Consider the following 23565-nt stretch of genomic DNA (forward strand, 5'->3'; position numbering starts at 1 on the left):
CAGTGCTTTTTATTGTGGTTTCTGCACAAATCTCTCTTTTTGTCCCCATTAATTCCAGGCTACTCAGAATAATGTTTTTTGGACTTGTTACTAATATAAACTTTGGTTGTTTTAATTTCCATAGTAGTAAATCTAGGGGTGTTTTTTTTCTAGAATGCTTCTTTTTAACAGTCTCTAAAAAGGAAAGATTGGGAGATTCCATCTTTTTTGTTACCTTAAGGACTATGTTCATATCACCTGACTGGTTTCTCTTTGGTGGAAAATGGGTGGGAAACTTGGAAGAGACTTTTGGCAGATTTCATGTCAGCTTACATCTGTTTTGCAGCTGCTGCAATTGAGGCTAAAAACAACAACAAAAAAACCACCCTCAGTTTTATTTTACTGGCTAGAGCCTATGCCAAATGGTAGGTATAGAGGCAGAGAACAAAGTCTAGTGGGAACCTAAATCCTCCCCCCCCCCAAAAAAACACAAAATATTTACATCTGGTTCATAACACGTTACGTAAAATACAGTAATCTATATTGTGTGTCGACCCCACCCTCAAACTCAGGCATACTTTCAGAAAATGTAGGCCAGTATTCAGATACTGGTTGGTTGACAGTCTTTCTTTTGTAAACCTTTGCTCTTTGGGACTATGCTAATACAAATAGTCTGACACTATTGTGAAACATACAAATCACCTGCTAAGGATTGTTCCTGTCTGGTTTTTAGAACACCAAATCTATAACAGTAGGATGTGTTGGTTCACGTGCTATCTGGAAAAATATCATTAAGGCATGACTGATTGTATGGTGGCTTGTTTGAGGGTAGGGACGTTACCATGGTTAAATTATTGGTATATTGTTTAACAAAGACTGGGAAAAAAATTATGAAAGACCATCTGTATCTGTGCTACTCTGACACAAAAGTTAGCTTCCTATTTTACTCTAAAGAAACATTGTTGTCAACCTCATTCATGTTGTACTACCAAAATTCCGGTATCTCTTCCCAGCAGCGTTACATCAGTGAAATAAATACACATACCACATATGCTTTAGACCCTGGTAAAAATGGAGTAATGCAGTGGTAAATCTGCCCCAGAGTATGAAGAAAGCATATGAATTCCCTGTTGGCAATTTCTTCTCCATGAATAGCACTCACCTTGATACCCTGGCTTTTGAGGCGTAACTGAAAGAAGGCTACTAACACAAGAACAAATATTTACTTTGTGCCACATTATTTATTTACTGCACTCCACCAGCATGCTCAGCCCAGCAGTAATGTAAAAAGATCCTGCTCTAAAAAGGACCAAGTCAAAATCATATGTAAAAACTTAAAAAGTGTGCACCCTTTGCTTAGCTTCTTTCAACAACAGGCCAAACCCTGGCTTTATGGATGGAAGTGGACTTTCAGTTAGTATTTGCAATACAAAGAATTCTGCATGCAAGAATAATCAAAAATAAATAAAACTGCTGGTTTTTCATTAGAGGTTTCACAGATAGTTGCCTGGTTAGCTAGGGTCAGATTGTGATACCGATACTCATACTGAGTAGTATGTTATTTCACTGGGACAACTCAAGGAGAAGTGTACTTACTGTTCAACAGGAAAAAGGCCCCTCAGAATTTGGCCCCTAAAATTTTCTTTTTTAAGGGCTGGATTGTGTAACTCTTATTCATATTGATAAACATCTACTCCTCCAACTAGTCTCATTGAAATTTGGGGGCTCTCTAATGTGACAAAGCACTTGCCAACAGAAAAATTGCACAATCTATTCCCACATGTATATTTCATTGTAACTTTACTGTGATGTTGTATAAACCAAATACTTACTCTTAATTGCATACTTTCTTATAATGGTCTTCAAGTGCTTGTAGAGTGCAACTACTACACACTGTTTACTTTAAAATGGAGCAATCTATACAAATATCTTATAATGACAATCTTGTTACTTCATCGTGACTTAACATTGCATGAAGGAGTGTTTCTTTCTAGCTTAATTCCTCCACAGTCACTTAAACCACTATGTTGTAAACAAAAGCTTTATAGATTCTAAATATCAACAGGACTCTACAGTGGTATGTTATTCAGTGCCAAATACCTATTACTTTTTTCTAAGATATTAACCGCATAAAACTTAATGAAAATTTAGTTTATTTCCTGGATAAGTATCTTCAAAAATTATAAAATTGAAATACTTTCTTCTTCCCCTAACAAATGTAAAGGACTGCACATTTTAGTGGCAGTTTTTTTTTTTACTCTGCATGGCCTGGCCACTTCTGATATTTTAGCTTTGCATAGTCCCTGTCTACATGATAATATGAAATGCTCTATTTTTTCAGTGTACAAGCAAAACATTGGCATATAGTCCCAGTTTAGACCCTATTGTTTTGCCAGGAGCAAAACTGGGCCCACAGTTTGAAACTGACTGTTGATGGTTGCATTATTTACACCATATGGGATGCCACACAAAAGGTTTATGGAAAGTGTAGGAGGCAGACTGAGTTCTTGTATGAGTTTTAAATAAAGGGCTAAACTATGCAAAAGCTGATAGGTAAACCATTAGCTGCCCAGCAAACTTTCCCACTTTCCTCTTGCAAGCAGGTTTACCAAACCCTGCTATATCTCTGAATCTTGAGATACTAATTTAAAAATGAGCAAGCAACTTGAATTCATTTTGAATACATCCACTCTATAGAAATAATAACTCATACTCTCACCTGGTGTAAATCAGGGTGGCTTCACTGAAGTTAATGGAGTTGCACTGATTTATATTGCTGTGTACAGGCAGTACAGACTAGCTGATCCGAGAGCATCATAAAAAGTATAAAGTCTCAAACTGGTCAATAATACTGAAGACGTTGCTGGAGCAGCAATTTACCACATACGTTCACAGAATTCTTCTTTGAAATATTTGAATAAACAACTTCTCCTCCATTACCATAATTCACAACCCTGCATTTGAAAATGGGCAGATCTGCATAGTAGCATTTGTAGGATGTCAAAATTACAAGAAATCTTCTTTTCATACTAATTAAAGCAAACACTTATTGGCTTATTGAGCTAATGCTTTCTAAACCAGCCTGTTACAATTTACAATTTAAAAGACAGCCTCATATCCCCTCTCCATAAAACCATAAATCGACTCAGCAAACTGTGGATATGTGGAAGCATACTATAAGCTTTCCTATGCCATTACCTACCTTCCAAGGCAGCCAACATTTTTCATTATCACTGCCTCCTGAAAGTGGCAGTCCAGGAATTACATTACAGTGTTGGAAACACTGATTCACTACCAGTGTGATGTCTAGGCTTTTAGGAGTACCTGCAGGACCTATGTGGAATGGGTGTATTTCTGTTAGTTCAAGTTATCATCCAACTACATCTGTATATCACATATATCAGGTGTGGCCAAACTGTGGCTTGGGAGCTACATGCAGCTCTTTTACAGTTACAATGCGGCTCGTGGAGCCTCCCACGCCTCCCCCCATTCTCCACCTACCAGACTTGTTGGGGGGACTCAGGGTTTCTACCCCATGACAGTTACAGGTTTCTGCCATGCGGGGAGGGGGGAAGTCTTGGGGTTTTAGCCCTGTGCCCCGGCAGGGGCCACCCCACGGGGCAGATTGTGCATGTCTTTTGGCTCTCGAACTTCTGAAGATTATCGTATGTGGCTCAGAGGGTTAGTAAATTTGGCCACCCCGACATATATGTTTTATCTATTGCTTCAATCCTGCAAACACTTAAGCCTGTGCCTGCTTGATGTGGTGCTCTGTCCCCCTCCAGTGGCATCTAGCCCAGCTGGTGATTGATGAGTCTGCTACAGCCTTGGCTAAGAGCCATGTGGCTCATGCATTTAGCTCCAGAGGTCCCAGATTCAATCCAGCCCACTGAAGACCACGGTCTGTCGGCATTACACATGACTTAACTCATGTGAGGAGCTCCACTGAAGTCAATTGGATTACTCACACGAGTAATGTTACACACAAGCTTAACTGTTTGCAGGACCGGCGCTGATATTTGAAAAGTCTTGTAAATTAATGGAAACACATGTAGTTTGATTATAAAGGTTCTCTTTGCTCTCTCCCTCTCTTTTACACACAGTGTGGACTGCATCTTAATAGGGAGATTGTATAGTGGAACCTCTAACCGCCATTTGGGATTGTGGGGACAACATTCCTCCCATTGACAATTGTATAATGTCTGAGTCTCTGTGGAGATTCTTGATATTAAGATCATATTTATTTTTATTGTTAGTTGTCTTTAAAGTCATTTTAGCAGCTGGAAATAAGGAAACCTAGTACTATGTGACCAACCATCTCTCCACCAACAACCAGCAAGTCCTAATGAGTAAAGATTGGTCTAGCAGTGTATGTGAAATAAGAAAGGTTTGCTTAGGTGCATATGAAAGACTTCCACAAGACAGACACATGACATAACATAACCTAGTTCTACAAAACGTACAGTATGAAGTAGAAAGATTTAAAAAATAATTCTATTAGGAACAGCTTCCTACTTAAAAACAAAATTATGGTGTATTTTACTGATGCTTCCTCTGAATAAACAAAAAAATTTCTAAAGGGAGAAAATGGTAGTTAAAATAGTATTTTCGATTATTTAAAGAACCAAAACATAAGGGAATAAAGGAAGATGTAAACTGTACAAACACGATAACTGTATCCTGTTTTATACTTCTTTGCACCAACACTTGCATTTTTCGGTTATGTTTATAGAGAATCTAAGTTTACATTATGCCACGTATGAAGGTTAAAACTGATTTTCCCTTATGGTGAATTTCTGGAACCAGTTCAAATCTTGCATTTCTTATTGTTTTTATTTATTTTACACACACACACACACACACACACACACACACACACACACACACACGCAAAGGCATCTGTGTGAGCAAATCCTTATGCCCCTCCATCAAGTCCCACTGAAATCAGTGAGACTCCAGGGGAGCATAAGGAAATTCACTATCTGCAGGATCAGAGGCATCTAGTGTGTGCATTGCTTTGACAGCTGGTATCTAGTAAATGGGCTTGAGGCAGGATATAGGTTACCCATGCAGCTACCCTACTGCTGCAGCTAATAGGTATAGCAGTGGCTGCAACCTGCTACACCCATTTACTCAGGGTTTGTGGCCAATTTATGGTCCTACTGACTAGTTTCCAGGCCTGTCCACACCCTAAGCTCCTGCAGAGTTTTGACGAGAAGCTAAACTTCATGGCATGCAGGAGGGTGTGGAGCACCCCTGAGTCCCATCACCAGACAGCAGAAACAGTGAGTACACAAGAGACTGGTTCCTATCCAAAGGGATAGGATCTCTTGAAAGGAGATCGGAAATGAATAGGGGTACAATGACCCCAAAGATTATCCATACCTCACTAGACAAATGCAGCAGGTGCAGAAATGGAGATGGATGAAAGAGTGTTCTCCTTTAGTCTTCAGAGCAAAAAAATCTGATGAGATCTCTTTTGCAGGAGCCATACCAGCACTTTAAGGATCCTGCCTCACTCTCTGTACATTGAGGGAGTCAGACTTTTCTCCAGCATGGCTTGTGGAGAATCTAGGGTACTATGACCCACAGGGAGAGGTCTGGTCCCAGTTTAGAAAGAGAACAAAGTGTACACTGCATAGAACTTGTTTACATGATCGCTCCTTCCTCTCAGCAATTCCACATCTCCCTGATAGAAAGCTGGGTTTTATTTTTTTCCATTTTGGGCTCACACAGCAGACAGACCTTTGTCCTGATAAAAATCCTACTGAGCAGCCAACATATGCTGTGGTCTGGGACTTGTGTTTGACAAAACACCACATATTTTTCTTTTCATAGGGAAGGGACCTAACTGTTCATATAATAGAAAGTATATTGTATAAATTTTATAACTTCAGTCAGTGAGCTATATGATAATGTACTTTTTTTTCCACAAGAGTAGGTAGATTAGCCAAAAACACAGTTCAGATAATTTCATTTTATATAAACTCTAGCAATCTAAATGTCTCTTGTAGCTTCAATTAGTTAATATATTGCCAGCAACAATTACAGCGCTTAAGACAGGGAGTAGAAAAAAATGCTGCACAGACTTCCACCTGATGGAATGACATTAGGTATAGACAGCATACATAGCAGTGCAGTGAAAAGAAAAGGTTTTATCAGCATGCACTTTGGATGAGCATTTTATGCTCACAAATGGTGAAACCAGAAGTGAATTATGTAGGTCATTCAAAATGAGTGCCAGTAAAAATGTATACACTGCCATGCCATCGCTTATTCCATATATTTTACATTAAAAAATCTGACATTTTAAAAGTTTTATGGGAATGATTTTTCATATTCTTTTATCTGTCAAGTCAGGTTGCCTTACTATTAAGAGTCCAAAGTATAGCTGGAAAAAGGGAGAAGTTATAACCAATCCATTTTAGAATCCTCTAAAAATTACCTAACCTATCCTCTTGCTGTACATAAGTGGCCAAGAGTTTAAACTCCGGTATCTTGGAAAATAAAGGGGCTTTAAGCAAGTGTTGTGTAATTCATTAAAAATCCACTTTCCAATGGCATAAAGCTCTCATGCTGAACCCTGTTAGTTGGGAAATATCAGATCTTATGGGTGGGATTTTCATGATGCAAAGCACATGCATCTACAGTGCCATTGTGTGTGCAAATTGTGTAACTGTGCATGTAACCTATCCTTTATATATGTATTCACCCCAGTATTCAGTTTCCAAATGCCAAAGTGGCTAATTTACCCATAGTTGCAGTTTTCCACATACAATTGGACTTCTATCTTTTGGAAGTTGGGGGGAAGTTTGGTCTCTAACAACCTGATTCTAAGCTTACTAATGTCAATAGCTTTAGAACAAGACTGAAAGTGTAGTGTCCTCTCTTTCTTATTGTAAGATGCTGTATATAAATGTATGGTGTTGTTCTATAACAAGATAGTAAGAAAGCAAATACCTAGTGTAATAATTTTAGATCACATTCATACACCAGATTGTAATACACAATGCATATACACCATAATAAGCAGACATGAAACAATATCATTTTTGCTAATTCCAGCAAATGGACCAAATTCTGCTCTCAGTTGCACTGATATAAATCTGGAGCATCTCCAATAACTTCAGTGAAACTATTCCTGAATTGCATCAGTGTAAGAGGTAAAATTTGGTCCTCTGTTTGTTACAAACCCTGCTTTACTTTCTGTAGGACTATTAGTGTGGTCTTGAGTTGATTAAAATAGGTATTTTCTTAGACTCTTATTATACAGTGTTTTCCTCAAAAATGCATATTTCTAACAGGCGTAGATCTTGTTGACTTTCAAGTTTGCTTTTTTATTATTATTTTTTATTGTAAATGCATTAGCTCCCGTTTGATCAAAAAATAAATAACTTGTACTTAAGCCAAGGAATCCAGGCTTTAATTTTTCTACTCTTAGCAATAAAATTTGAAACACTTACAAAGTTTAACATGGTTAGAGTTTCTTTAGGGCTCCATGTTGCCTAACTTGCTGTCTTGCAAAAGCCTGTCCTTGAGATATCATTACACAAAGGACAACAGAAATTTGTATCAACAATTCTACTTTGTTTAACTCTTTCCAAGAATTACTTTGCAGCCACAGGAAACTGGAAACCATTTCACGGTGAGATTTTTAAATATAATTTTTCCCCATGTGTGAAACTGGCTAAAAAGAAATTTTCCACTTATCATGGAATAGATTTTTGTTGGAACTTCTTAATGATGTAATGAAAATTTTATATATGCCGAGCATATGACAGAATAAAATGGCTGTTGTAGTGAATCTAGAATCCAACCTTTCTATTTGACATGAGCCTGCCCATTCCCCTTTCTTGTTGTAAGCAGTTTGCCTGAAATGATTTTTTTTTTAAGTATTTTTTTAAAAGGCTCATAACTTGCCTCAGAAGTATATAGTGTATCTAACTTAATCCTACAATCACAAATCATATTCTGTTTCATCGTCTAGACTCGAGTCTCTTGTTTCTCCCTTTGTGAATAGCACACGTTAATCTTCTGCCTTGCTGATTTCATTTGTTAGATTTGGGCTACCTATTGGAATAGCATATTTTGGCATTAGACAAAAATGAACCCCCTCTCTGGTTTATCATGGAATGCCCTAGATTTGTATGCGTATGTGTCTGTGCATGTATGTGTTTTATTCACGTGTTTTGTAAATCTTACTACCTCTCAGAAGGCATAAAATGTAGCCAAATAGGCCAGCTGTGGTCATAAATGTACTTCAGTAAATGCCCAGACGTTATCTGTTTTTCTTTTTCAAAATCAATGGGGGTTGCCCATATGTGTGTATTCTACTATTTCATTCACAGTTTACTTTTACAGCATCATGCTGAAGTGTAACACTAACCATAAAAATAATTTAAAAAAAGGAACAGTGAAAAGTACTTTCCCACATGTAAATAAATGGAATTACCCGTCTTTTAGGGGAACCCAAAATAAAAAGGGTTATAAAATATCAATAGTTTAAACATCTGAAAAATATTTTACTATTAAGTATTAAGGTATTTGTTTTTCACTTAAAGCTACTAAAAATAGCTGTTAGTATTTGATGGATATCAAATGAATACTTCAGGGTGTCCTGATTATCAGTTGTTTGATGCTAAGTTGCATGTCTTGATACTTTAAGACTGGAAAAAAATGCTTATGACATTTTAAAAAATGGAGTTCTCTTAAAGAACTTTGGGTAAAAGAAATTCTGAAGAAGATGAGAAGTCAAACTAATAGTCCTCATTCAAAAGAAACTTTAAATTTTCTATTTTCCTAAAATAAGCCTATTTTATTACCTTCACAATCAGAAGTTCATTTTTATGTGACTTTTTCTCCTTGACTAGTAATACAAGGAATGCTCATAATTTGTCATAACTGAAATCACCGGCAGGGTGCAATAAAAAAAAACTTTCAACTCTGATCTGAGTAAAAGCCACAGTTTAATTGTTCAGAGTACTTCCTATTGTTTTAAGAATATAACACAATAAATGTTCACAATACATCTCAAAGAGGGAAGGCTCATGCTAACTAAAAATTCAAGTATATCTAGTGATAATTTGATAATTATTTCACCTTCTCTGTGCAGTATTTATACCCATATATATTTGCATTTACACAGTATCAGTCATCTAACAGATGAACTGACTCAGGGTCTGAGATTGGCTTCAGTGATCTAAAATAGGTCACTAGGCAGAAAGACTGACTTCCACCTTTATTACTATTTAATATGTGTTCCTAATTTTAAATATTTATAAAAGAGAAAGTACAATAATAAGGACCTGATTCTTTATACACAAAGGCACTTGTGTAACAGTTTTGCAGGATCAGTCCTCAAAAGGACACTTTGATATCGAACATATTTGGGAACCAAAAACCTCAGAATGTGTAACAATTAGACTACATCTGAAATCTTAAAATCAAATAGAAAGGCTGTTTCAGCCACAGCTTTATTTCCAGCTTTTTTTCAGTAACAGAAAGTCTTTCCATGGTCTCAGTATTAATATGAAAGTAAAATCTAATTCTCTTTTCCCAAAGATATTTATTTATCCATTAGATTCCATTTGGCATGTGAATGTTAAGTAATATAGTCTGACACTTCCTCTGTACCCTTCTAACAGCATACAGTATCTATGCTGCAGTAGGAAGGCCAATCTTCCTGGTAATATAATGTGTTAGTGATGTATCCTGACAGCACATGTCAAATATAGTAAATCCTATATAATTTAACAATCCTGGACAGCATTTGCTATTCTTCCTTTAAATGTGTTCACTTTAAATTCAGAAGTCTAGTAGAAGTAAATTGTTAAGTTAGTATAAGAAAACTGTTCCTGCCTATAATGTTCTGTACATATCCTCCTACCACTGAAATGAAAGGTTTCATTATGTAAGACATGAGTTGTGAAGGCATTCTTTGATTTCTCTCCATATTAGACTTTAATATAAAATTGGAAACAAAAGCACAAGGGGAATTTAATTCTTCACTAAAAACAATCCAATTCAACCCCCAAAATTCTCATTTCTGAGGGGCTCCCTGCAGGGATGGCTGGCCAGTTAGGAACAAGTCTGCATTCAAATTTGACTCTGAAGTTCAGCACCTCTTGTGACTTTCTGTGAGAGAAAATAATAACAGTATTTTATTTCTTTGCTCTTTCTTCCATATGGAAAAAAAATCTTATATTTATTTTTTTAAAAATCTGGGTCCCCCCTGCTCTGCAAAAAAGGAAGACTTTTTACCTTAGTACATAGAATCCCAGAAGTTAGAGACAAAAGACCTGTAAGATCATCCAGCCCATCTGCTGACAATGTAGGATATTGTTCCCTAAAGGACATAAAACTGAGGGTGCTGTGAAAACTTACTAAATATTATCAGCAACTCTATGGCCCTTTAGCTTTTAAATTGCACCCTGCTTTGAAATATACAATTGTTCCAAAACGAAAGATTCAAAGTCAAAAGCATGAAGATTCAGCAGTATGGGAAAATACTACCACAGCATGGTAGTTGGTGAGGTAGGAGTATACAACTTACCATCTTGGAAACACAATGAATCATACATGTTAAAGATGAAAGATCTAATAGGATTGTTTCTTACAATATAGAGCTTTGTCCAGCCCACTTTTAAATCATCACAGCAAAGAAGCTTCCACCCAATTAAAACAGTTGATTATATAATATTTTCCTGTTTATGTATGTCTTATTTATTTTTAAGCTTTGCGGCTCTGATTTCTCTTAGTGGTAATTTAGGAACTGTTTAAGATCTTCACCCCAAAATTTTCATCTACAGAAGAACAAAGCTAACATGAAAGAATAATGCAGTTCATTGGCCTAGTACTTTCTACTTCCTAATCAACAGTACCTTCATGCTGAAGTAAGGGATAAACCTGTGAATGGTGCACTCTCTCTCCTAGTCATCCAGCCTTATGACATTTGCATATTGCACTGGTATAGGATGAAACAGTCATAAGTCCAAACCAAATCTGAGACTAGCTGGTGGTATCACATTAGGCTACTGCTGGAAATGGTCCTCATTAATGTTATTGGTGCACCTTGAGATGGACATAAAGATAAGTGGGGAAGTGATGATGAATTACTGCTAGTGCTCAGTATTAATGATCAAAATTAGGAATGTTAGTTAAGAACAATATAGAATTCTCCTTAGATTCAGCTGCTTGATGCTAGAAGCTTGACATTATATTATTTGTACAACTAGCAAAACCTGTGTCTATTTCTTTCATTTGTTCAGTCCCCAGAGACACCCAAGGAAGTAAAACAAAAGCAACTGGGGTTTAGGTTTCTTTTAGACCTTGGATTGAACATAGCTTAACTCTGATATAGCTTTCTCTTTCTACAAAAATGGTACTTGTTGAAAGATCGTACTGGGTTGTTTTACATTGTTACAGTGTTTTTCACAGGAATTATAGGCCTCTGGGGGACTGAAAATATGTAGCAACATCTCTTTTTCAGATATAAACATGCGTCTGAGTAAACAGTTAATCTATTCTGGTATTATAGCATTTATGACTGAGAACATCAGTTAAAGGAAGTGTTCCCCATTTTTTAAAAAAAGAACATTAGATATTTCCATAGCCTCAAATCTCCAATTTAAAACAAATATTGAACTCTATTTCTCATCATTGACAAAAAAAGTAAGAGAGAGAGAGAGAGAGTGTGTTCAAACATTAACTTGTGTCTCTTTTCAAGGTAGATGCATGTCTACCAATGCTGAGAATGAGGTCATTGGTCAAGTCAGTGGGCAGAACTGTTTTGGGATTAAAATTAGTTGCAACACCAATACTCTCTGAGCCCTCTGGTTGTCTAGCTCTGGAGTGAAAGAGTACAATTATTGTAGGGTTATGCAATGATAACTGCAAATGTTCTAATCTTATTATGTTTTACATGAAAATAATAAAAAATGTAATTGATTCTTATTAACTTTGATGATGCAAGATCAGTCCCTTAAAAAGCTAAGTAAACAATTTGTGGGTGTAATCAGTTATCTAAAGCTCTAAGCAACCTACATGTAACAACTACAGGTGCAAAATTTGCAAAATAGGAAGGTGAGGCTGAAAAGTAGGCCCAAAGACTTGACTGGGCATTGTATCCTAGACATTAATATAACAGGACTATTTGTGTGAATAACTGCTCACCAACAAGAGCACACAGGTCAATCAGAATAGGTGACTGAGTAACTGAAAAGGTCCACATTTGTTATTGTACATTTAATTACCATATTTTAAACAAAATGACTTTAAATTAGTACATTTATTTGGGCATAAGCTTTCGTGGGTAAAAAACCTCACTTCTTCAGAAGTATCTGAAGAAGTGAGGTTTTTTACCCACGAAAGCTTATGCCCAAATAAATCTGTTAGTCTTTAAGGTGCCACCAGACTCCTTGTTGTTTTTGTGGATACAGACTAACACGGCTACCCCCTGATATTTACATTAGTATGGAGCTAATTCTGTCATATCTGGTTTTACATCCAATACTGTTTGTTTCATCATGATGTAACTGGTGAACATAACATAAATTTTACATTGTAATTTTTTTTTCTTAACAAACATGTCATATGAAGTGAAACAAATCCTTCTCGTTCTGGAAGCTCCACCCAGTTTGTCACTATTCTTTATGTAGGATGCAGATTTCCCAGCACCCCGCATCCACTCATATCTGCAAAGATTTTTACTTTATGGTGTTTCACCACATTGCTTAGGGAAATAAAAAACTATCATGGATTTGGCAGTGTTTTTGTGTGAGGGAGCGGGTTTGTTTGTTTATTTTAAAGACATCTGGTGCTAACCCACTTCGGGATAGAATGGTTCATTTAGATTAGTGGACTAATGGTTGGGTTTTATAGAGTGCCCTTTTACAAATGCTGGGATAAGCATTTGATTTGATAAAAATTAGAAGACACTATATCAAGGGATATGAAAGGACTGAGTCTAAAATATAAAATAATACAGCATACAATTTATAGCTCAAGTTCTGATCATCCTTCTCAGGCAAACAGGCCCATCAAACTCAATGGCAGTGCTCCTGTGAGTAAGGCAAGCATGATTGGGCCTTATACTCTTTTTATCCTAAATAGGAATAATAATTATATTATGATATTAACTAGAGATAGGCTGGGACTAAAATATCTACATTGACTGAGTATTGACAAGCAGCCTTGCGTAGCTAAGTAGATTGACTTCTTGGGTATAAAAATATATAGTTAGGCAAGGTTTAGTGCCTGTACCCAATAATAAAAAATAAAAGCTTCCATTGAAATGCCTCAGCTATTCTTAAATGGAATGTGGCTGAGCTACTTAGTAATACATTATTATTTATTTGTATAGCAATATTGCCTAGATGCCCCAGCCCATTATACGAGGCACATATACACATACAACAAAAGATGGTCCCTGCCTCAGAGAGCTTACACTCTAAGAATAAAATGAGAGGCAAGAGCTGGAGACAGACAGGGGGTGCAAAAGATAACAATCGGAGGATTATAATAAGTGAAATGTGCTGGGTTCACTGCTTACCATTTGCCTTGTCACTGTTGTGTGCAGTATATGCCTCATAGCAGAAGTCGGTTTTAAGGAAAAATCTGAAGGAATGCAAAGTGTCCAGTCCTTCAAACACTCACTCATGGGAGTAGTCATACTCTTGTAATTTATCCCATTGGAGACAATGGGAATTCTCATCTTAAGTAAGGGCTGCTCACATGAGTAAGGTAGGCAGGAATGGGCCAAAGACTCTAAATACAACCCAATTGTATATGTTGTTTTTCATACAAATTGTATCTCAAAATGCTTTTCATATTTAAATAATGAAGTTACAGAAATAATGACTGAAGGCCACATTGTGCATAACCCATCTGTGGATGTGCAAAGAGGAGATGACAGGGGGTGCTAGGAACTTTCTTCACTTATACAAAGAAGGAAGTAGATGGGAGGCCAAAGTAGTGACATGACCGTCATCCCTGCTCTGCACTGGCCCATGGACCGGGCCTGCAGCAAGCTGCACATTACTTGAAGCAGCAGCTGCAATCATTCTATGTGCTGGGGAAGCATTCTGTCTCTCTGAGGCAAAATGTTTCCGGGTGTTTCTCCTGGCGTGCTGAGACGCTGAAATCCCCTAGGCAGGGTTATGCCTTAGAAGTACAATTTAGCCCACAATTCTTCTTTTAGAAGAAAAGAAGAGTGATAAGCAGGGGAGAGAAGATGTGTTTTCATTTGTAGGCTGGAACGAGATGGGGAAGAAAAAGGCAAGAAAGACCCAAAAAAAAAAAAAAAAGAACACACATTGGGCTAAATCCTCAACTGGTGTAAATCAGTGACACTACATTGATTTTAGAAGTGCAACACCAATTTACACCAATTGAGCATCAGGCCCATTAAGCTTAAAAATCATCCAAAATTTCTTACGTCTTTCAAAATCTGAAAACTGTGGTCCAGACTCTCAGTTGGCACAAATTAGCATAGATCTATTAAAGTCAATGGTGATGAACTGATTTAGAGCAGCTCATTTTAATAAAGATAACTCAAAAATGGTGAAAAAAAAATTTCCTACTTCGAAATTTGATTCACCAAAAAAAAGTGTATATACTGGGGGAAGGGACAGAAGTGCCAAGTCATCAAAAATTGGGGCTTGGACTGAAAACACTTTCTCAAATCATATAAGCATAATTGAAAGTACAGGTCTATAACTGATCATTAATATAATTGCTATTATTAGGCATTTATTTTTAGACAAATAATGTTTCTTTTTTTACTAATACAATTGTTTATCAATGTTTAGGTTACTCTTTTTCTCGGAGCAGATACAAAAAATGGCCCTTTTTGAAGCCTCCAGTGTGGACAGGAGATATTTAGCAAGTAAACCATTTTAAAAACTGAGGCGGAAAAGAAACTGTAGTGAGTATTTTCTAAAACATGTTTTTATTTTTCTGGTTTTGGTGGGATTTTATATATTTTAACCATATTTCTAAAACCTAGTTACAATGAGTAATACTTTCCACGTATATAGGCTAGATTGTGTCTAGCCCTTGCACAGCCATGCAGCGCTCGCTCGCTCTGTGTAGGGGGAGGGGGAAGAGAACAGAGGGACAAGGAGAGCTCAGAGAACTCCCACACAGTGCATAACCTCCCTTTTCCAATAAGAAGCAATCTCCAGTCGCCTGTTATCTGCCAGTATTCTGGATCCGTCTCAGTCTGGATTCAGTTCTGGGCAAACTGAGCGTGCACTTGTTATTCTGATGAACAATCTCTTTTCCATTGACAAGGAAAAAAATATCCACATTCATCCTGCTGGACCTCTCTGTAACATTTGATACCCTTGATCAAATTTACCTGACCTGTCTCCAAGAAGCTGCTGGGTAAATGGAAACACTCTGAAATGGCTCAGGTCCTCCCCTGCTCAGACCAAACCTTGTTGGTCATTTAAAATAAGTGTTTTTCCACCTCCAAAGCCCTCAGTTGTTGATTCCCACAAGACCTACCCCATCCCCCACATATCATTTAACATTTCTGTGAAGCCATTGGGATAGCTGGTGAGACCACACAGGCTGGAGCTCCACAAATAATACTTAGCTCTTCGTCTGCTTTCATCAACATGAAACAAGCAATGCCATCTTCCAGCTTTTTCTGCCAAGCAGAAATCAGCACCTGGAGAAAGAGCAGCTGGTGAAAGCTGAACCTAGGCACAAGAGAATGTTGCTGGCAGGAAGAAGGAAGCACTTTAAAAAACTTGCCTCCCTTATAACTTTCCCCACTATCAAAGGCATCTGCCCTCAGATAGTTAAGTCAGAGTACAGCCCTTGGGATCCTTTAAGACTCCTTGGTATTATTGGTTGCCCAAATACCCATGGTAGTAAACTCTCACTCTGATGTATGACTGGCCAGAATATTGTTCCCCATTTTATTGGGCACAGACTTGGCATTGGTAGTCCACACATTCATGACATCTAGGTTTGATTTACTGCAACTCGTAGCTAGGAAAGAAGCCACAAAAAACTATCTAGAACAAAGCACAGAAGTAGTCAATCTAGCAACAAAGATCACGATGAACGTATCACCATTCTGCTCTCTGTCCTGGTATCTTAAAACTCTCCACAGACCTAGCCCTATCTACCTGACAAATAGTCTCTCCCTCCAAGATCATACCCTCCCACAACAACACTGTTCCATTATAACAATTAAACTCTTGAATAACACCTGAGGCTCGTGAACGTAGAAGGCAGAACTTTCACAAGCTGCATTTAGACCACCAGAGAGTTCCCCAGTTTCCGAACTAAATGTAAAACTAATTTCTCCAACTTAACTTGCCCTCAGTAAGTTTTATACACACACCACAAACAAGAAAAAAAGAATTTATAAACAAGTCAAACCTTTTGACTTATTCCAAGTGTAATCCACACACCTCCTGGGTCCCATCTAGTGGCACCGAGACCACTTAGAGAGAGAGAGATTAATGAGTTTGCTCTAGAGCCTTAGCTAACAGGTATATGGCTTTTAGCTCATGCGGTAGAGGCTCATGCACTAAGCTCCAGAGATCGCAGGTTCATCCTGCCTGCCGATGACTGGGGTCTGTCAGTGGTTCAAACCCTGCTTACACAAGATATCTTTGAAGTTACATTGTCACCACCATGTGCATGGCATTTCAGTTCAGTTCTATTAATAGAAACAATGAATCAAACTCAAAAAAATCTGGATATCAGGTTTGCTTTAAACAGCATCTGAAAAGCTTTAGATGCTTACCTGAAGTTTATCTAACTCACCCAGGCCTGTTAAGTCTGCATTGCTGGTCTAGTCCTCACCCAAAAAACATCTTTCTTATAAGATTTCCGGCATTTATGCTGTTTGTTGGATATATGGTTAGATCAGCCTCTCTCTCACAGTATTTTCAGACTCCAGTTCCAGACCTGGCTGGACATTTTCAACCTGTGTAAACAGAATGGTTCTAAATACGGTTCAAGGTACAAGGATGGAAGTTCTCGTATTATTTGAACTGGTTTGCTGATCCCTCCTCAGCACTAGTCCACCACACTAAATAGATAGATGTTTGATCTGAAAATTAAGTGAATTTTCCCCTGGTGCACTGTTTATAACTTCAGAAATTTTACAGAGACAAGGTGGGTGAGGTAATAGCTTTTATTGGACCAACTTTGGTTGTTGATAAAGACAAGTTTCCAAGCTTACAGAAAGCTCTCCTTCAGTGTAAGCTGGAAAGCTCGTCTCTCTCACCAACCAAAGTTGATCCAATAAAAGATAGTTCTTTACCCACCCTGTCTCTCTAATATCCTGGGACCAACACAACTACAACAACACCGCATACAACTTTAGAGCTACTCAGCTAAGTCGATCGGTGGTTAAAACGAACCCTTGGATGTTCAGTGTTATGCAAGATTTAAAATTGTGAAAGTTTCTTGATAGTCATTGTTAGAGGGCTTTCCTTTCACTTCCTCCTCTGGTTCTTGTCACGCAGGCAGAAAGCAGAAGACCAGAAGTCCCAAGTGTAGGCAGTGCAATATTTATTGGGGTTAGTTCCAAACAAACATATCCATAGCTCTACACGCCGGCAGAGTCTGTTTCCCAGTGTTCCATTCCCAGCTCTGAAGCTGCAGAGTGTTTACCCCGTGTCTCCCTTCCCAGCTCTGACGCCGCAGAGCCTTGCCTATGTCCCTCTTCCCCATTCCCCTATTCTCATTTCCCATTCCCCCCTCCTCCTTCTTAGCAGACCCAGATATACCTGCAATGCATGCCCCTAATCACACACCTTACAACTTACAGTCATGTTCCATTTGGGAAGGTCATGAGTTGGGATCTTCATTCCACCTCTTTTATATCCCCTGGGAGGGGTAAGGAGTGAGGTTGTGCTGTGGTCAGGGACAGGCATTTCTTTAGTCTTTTAGTGTTTTATACCTTCCCCGCCCCCTTTGCCCCTCCCAACTGGTTGCTTGATCTTGCCTTGAGATAGGGGTTGAGGCAATCTTACCAAGTAACACTTTAACCGCTCTTATCTGTTCCCATTGTATTAACAAATCCATCTGACTAGGCAGAAGCAACATACATAGTCTTTGTCCTTTGTTTACACATATTAGTATAAGATATAAGAGTATCAAAAAGTCAAACCCAAAATTCTATCCCAGGCTAACAAACAGACCTATATACTAACAGTCATCATATGGCTAAAACCCCACAAAGTTCATAAAATGTAGGGCTAAGTGTTTAATAGCCCTCAAATTTTCTTCCTTCCTGTAATGAGGTATTTTGGCAGTTACACAAATAAATCATCTAAGAACATACCTCAAGATCCCTGAAGAGATTTTTGTCATACTTCCTGAAAGGTACACCTGTGCTTATTCAGATTTATTTGTTCCTTCCACATTTATTTTTAGCACATTTAAAAGTAGTCAAAATAGCTTCTGAAAACCCTACTGATTGATTTGGAAGGCCACACAGATGCCAAGTAATGAGATGGTGGAAAAATTCACATGAGTGAGCAAAGATACTTGCTCATAGGTATACTACTCAGCAATCATTTATTAATTGCTGGCTAAAGTTTTACATGGAAAGAGCTGGTTTAGGCAGTGGATAGTGCAAATATGATAGAAAAGAGCTGAATCATTTGACCTCAGGTAGGAAAAAAAGAAAAGATTAAAAAATAAATGTCAAACAGAAAGCAGCAAGAGAAAGGCACCATGTGTAGGGTGACCAGACTTCCCGATTTTATCGGGACAGTCCCAATTTTATCTGGACTGTCCCAATATTTACTTGTTTGTCCTGCGTCCATACCGATGTTCGGTGGGGACGTGAATTGTCCCGATATTTTGCGCTCCGATGCACAGGCAGGGGGGCTCGCGCCCCCCCGCCCCAACTCCGCCACCTCCCTCCCCCATTGGATCCCTCCCCAAATTTCTGCCCTTGCCCTGCCCCCAGCCCCGCCCCCTCACTGCCCCATTGGATCCCTCCCCAAATCCCCGCCCTGGCCCCGCCTCTTCCCCAAGCACGCCGCATTCCTCCTCCTCACCGCTCCTTCCCAGGCTTGCGCTAATCAGCTGCATGGCGGTGCAAGCGCTGGAAAAGGGGGGGAGAAGCAGGATGTGGCAGCCAGCTCAGGGGAGGTGGAGGCTGAGCGGAGGTGAGCTGGTGTGGGGGGGCAGGGCTTGGAGCTGCCAGTGGGTGCCCACCAATTTTTCCTATGCTCCGGCTTTTCTTTCTTTCTTTTTTTTCCCCCCTCCGCCACCAGCTCTTGGGTTTGTTTTTTTTTCTCTGCTGGCACCCCTCACCACCACCCCTGCGTCCCAATATTTCACATCTCTCATCTGGTCACCCGAATCATGTATTACCAGATTTTCCCAGTTGTCATTCATTTCCTCAAGTCTTCCCACTTACATTCCAACCACCTGGATTTCAGCATCGTATCTTCATCTCTTCTTCTCTCTCCTTACTCCCACCATTTCATTCTGTATAAACTGAATTATTAGTCCCTCTCAATGCCCAGGTTATGGCTCTGGATCCATTAGGGCCCACGCAAGCCTGAACCTCCATCCAAATGTCACTCCTCACTGTCCTTTTAAAAATATTTCAGCAGGTGGGCTTGGAGCCACTGCACTTCCAAAATTACTTCGACACCACTGGGAGCTTATTCAAAGCATGGGAGTATTCATTTTGAGAAAGGATTCTTGGGTGAATATTACAACTGGGAAGTAGTCCAAATGTTCTGATTGGTCAGTGGGCAAATGGTATATTCTATAGGTACTAAAATGCCATGCATCTGGGTAGAGGCATGTTTTGGTTTTTCTCATTTTTGTTCTCATATTGAAAAACATTATTAAAGATGGTTAAATGAAATCCAAGCAATAGATATTGTTGACTGGAGCCTCACGTTATTTCAAGCTTTTACATAAATTTTCCGAGCTTGGTCTGAGCACTGTAGAACATTCCTCAGCTTTTGCAGCACTCTTATGAGTTGGTTTTATGTCATCTTACCCTGGATCTATTTTTACTTCTAATGTGTTTTTTCCCCTTCACTAGTACATCAATTTTATACCTAGAGAACATAGAATTCACTACTATGAAATGTGGTGCCGCATTCTAGTTTATCCATAAAGAAGGAAAGAAAATCTAGTTTCTTTTTATTATAAAGCACAAAATTATTCTTTTATTTGCTGTCTGGAGAATCATCAGGGCCTTATTAACAGGTACATAAGGCCAACACCTAAAGGACAAACAATTTGGGGTGACATTTGGGAAGAAAATAGCCACACAGTCAAAGAATCCCTGAGTCACTGCTAGTCTGCCAGCACACGTTTAGCATCCATACCCATACCAACTGGCTCAGGGCAGTAGCAGCAGATATGCATCACCTATGTACAGTTGAGGAGCACTGAACTGGTTACTTGGGATGGGAAATGGGCACATTTAATAAGCAAGTGTGTGTAGGGACTGAAGCATGGAAGTCCAACCTAATATTTAGAGTCAGGAGCCTGGAACCAGAGTCAGGTGCCAAGCCAGGGATGAAAGGTGGAGTCAGCAGCGGGGCATAAGAACAGGGACCTGGAGTGAGGCAAGAAAACAGGAACTGGGAACAGATTGGAAGACAAGGCTCAGGAATCATGGAAGTAGGCAGGATACATAGTAGCAAACAACCAAAAATTCCTCTAGCTCCTCAGACAACTTCCTGTGCTTCTTTCTGGTTTAAGAAGAAGCTTCCCAGCCAATAGGTGGGGGCTGGTCATCTCCCCCCAGTCAGGAGCTTCATGGGAGAGGCCCTTTACAAGGTAGAACTTCATTGGGCCTCATTGCGACTCATAAGTCATTTGCAATGAAAGCCTAGTTTTCTTTTATTATTATTACTGATTTTTACATGTAAGTGTTTTTTAAATTCTCCTTTACTAGGAGAAATTTCTAGTCATTTTTCATGTTCACAGATATTTGTACAAATCAAACATCAGCTTTCACTAATAAAAAACTCTAGCTATCATGTATGTAAAATCTTGTGAAACATCAACACAGACGATCATTCGCTTTTATGCAAAACCAGGAAAAAGATGAAGTTCACTTAATCTGCAAAATGCATCACACAGTTCTAGCAATAAGAATCTTTCTGAGAACACTGTGAAAGGGTCTGATTAGCTTATTTTCAAAAGGATATTATAAGACATGGAGAAGGTACAGCAGAGAGAAACCAGACGTAAGGACTTAAGGCATTCAAACATCAATATTCTTTACTAGAGAAGAGATAAAGAGGAAACCTTAGTTAGTTGCACAACATTTTTGATGAACAGAGAATGCAAATAAAATACAGCTATCTTAGTTAGTTTCAAAAAGCTTGTACAAACTTACATGTGAAAGTGACTGCCACTAACGGAAATTATTATTACACAGAGAAATATTATTTGGAGGGAAATACCAAGAGAAGAAATAGGAGCAACTATTTGGTTTAAAATGGGAATCATAGAAATATTTGGAAGACAGAAATACGGTGACTCAATAGATGAGACAGACCTAGATGAGCTCCCTGGATTCCTTCCATTTTCAAATTTCCTATGTTCCTATGAAATTAGCTCTTTAAAGTAGTTTCCAAGAGCCCTGCAATTCATTTTTTTGGCTGGGCAAACTCACTTTCACTGAATGCAATGATCCGAGGTTTGTTTGAATTCCTGCTGTGTGGAAACCCACTGTACATTCTAGCAGGTGTGAGCACACTGAGGCTACTTCAGTTGCAGCTCATTTCCACTTACTAACTACTTTATCTCACTGGATGAAGCAGAAGTGACTTTTGGGTTTCCTGGTAGTCTACGACTTCAAAGAACCTAAAAGTGATTTGTTTATTTCAGAGGAAATGGAGACCAGTCAGTGATGACAGATTTATTGGTTAAATGGACATCACACAAAAAAATGTCATGCTATACAGGCTGGGCTCTAACCACAGTACAGGAGCTCACAGTACGAGGTGATGCTGTGCATTCCAGAAATGCAATCCCATTTAATCCACTCCCCTCTAATCTGTACATTTATACAGCCCAGGGGTGGCCACATACCGACCCTCCGAGCCGCATATGACAATCTCCAGAAGTTCCAGAGTTGGGGCACACCTCCCACCCCACAGGGCTTAAGCCCTGGCAGGCGCCTCCCGACCCACAGGGCTGAAGCCAGAGGCGATGTGTGAGGGGGACACATGGGGTCACATGCCCCCCCCCCAGATTTTTGCCAGGGTTTGCTGGCCCCACTCAGTCACATGATGCTGTTGGGCCCCCTCCCTGCACATCAGCTGCTGGAGCCGGCAAGATGGGGGCTGTGCCTTGGGTAGAGGCAGCGACAAACAGCTGGGAGCTGCAGGGAGAGCTGCTACTTTTTATGCTGCCTCTCCCCAAGGAGCTAAAGCTACCTCTCCATGCAGAGCTAAAACCTGGAAGCTGAAGGGAGGGGCAGCTAAGGGAAAGAGGAGGGGTGTGATCAGGGAGGCATGACTCAAGCTATTGGGGAGGCAAACCTTTAAATTGTTCCCCCCCGCACTCTCAGCAGGCACCAGTCATTTCTTGCAAAAGCCCCAATCTCCCTGCCCCTCAGTCTGATAGGCTAAGAATGAGATTATGGGAGGGGCTTGGGGAGCCACACTTTAAATATATGGAGATATACCTATCTCATAGAACTGGAAGGGACCCTGAAAGGTCATTGAGTTCAGCCCCCTGCCTTCACTAGCAGACCCAAGTACTGATTTTTGCCCCAGATCCCTAGGTAGCCCCCTCAAGAATTGAACTCACAACCCTGGGTTTAGCAGGGCAATGCTCAAACCACTGAGCTATCCCCACCCCCCTTTAACTGTAAAAGAGCTCCATGCAGCACATGAGCCATAGTTTGGCCACCCCTGATATAGCCTCTTCACACATTTTCCCAATGTGCTATGCAGAAATGCAATAACCACTGTACCAAGCTACATTAATACATCTAGACTTGAAATCACAGCAAGAGAAATCAGTTGCTGAATATCTCCTGGCAAAGGGTCAGTCAGTGATAAAGACAAAAGACACGTAGGTCTCTGATCCCTTCCAATTAAATCTCAGGATACAAGAGAGGTTCTTAGTTCCTGGAGAGCAGGGCTGGCTCCAGGCACCAGCTTACCAAGCAGGTGCTTGGGGCGGCCACTTCGGAGAGGGGCGGCATGTCCAGCTGTTCGGCGGCAATTCGGCAGACGGTCCCTCACTCCTGCTCGGAGCGAAGGACCTCCCACCGAATTGCAATTGCGATCGCGGCTTTTTTTGTTTTTGTTTTTTGTTTTTTTTGTTTGGCTGCTTAGGGCGGCCAAAACCCTGGAGCCAGGGCTTGCTCCAGGCACCAGCTTAACAAGCAGGTGCTTGGGGCGGCCAAGGGAGGGGGCGGCAATTCGGGGGCAGCAGGTCCCTCACTCCCTCTAGGAGCGAAGGACCTGCCGCTGAACTGCCGATCGCGGCTTTTTTTTTTTTTTTCAATTGTCGCCGCCGATTGCGGCTTTTTTTTTTTTTTTTGCTTGGGGCGGTAGAAATGCTGGAGCCAGCCCTGCCTGGAGCCGGTCCTGCTGGAGAGAGATTTCACAA

The 23565-nt window shown here is 39.6% G+C and overlaps 1 protein-coding gene and 1 long non-coding RNA gene across 2 annotated transcripts in view; both read right to left on the minus strand.

The window, feature by feature from the left end:
• The window catches only part of MEOX2 (mesenchyme homeobox 2), a 71528-nt gene that overhangs the window by 25546 nt on the left and 22417 nt on the right, over positions 1-23565 (minus strand). The window lies entirely within an intron of this gene.
• LOC135981312 (uncharacterized) lies at positions 14748-16731 on the minus strand. The gene is made up of 2 exons (XR_010598274.1): positions 16375-16731; positions 14748-15652 (listed from the first exon to the last, which is right to left on the minus strand). It is a non-coding gene; the product is annotated as an uncharacterized LOC135981312 (long non-coding RNA).

This window comes from Chrysemys picta, chromosome 2 (assembly GCF_011386835.1).
Source record: "Chrysemys picta bellii isolate R12L10 chromosome 2, ASM1138683v2, whole genome shotgun sequence".
In the NCBI taxonomy this organism is placed as follows: Eukaryota; Metazoa; Chordata; order Testudines; family Emydidae; genus Chrysemys; species Chrysemys picta.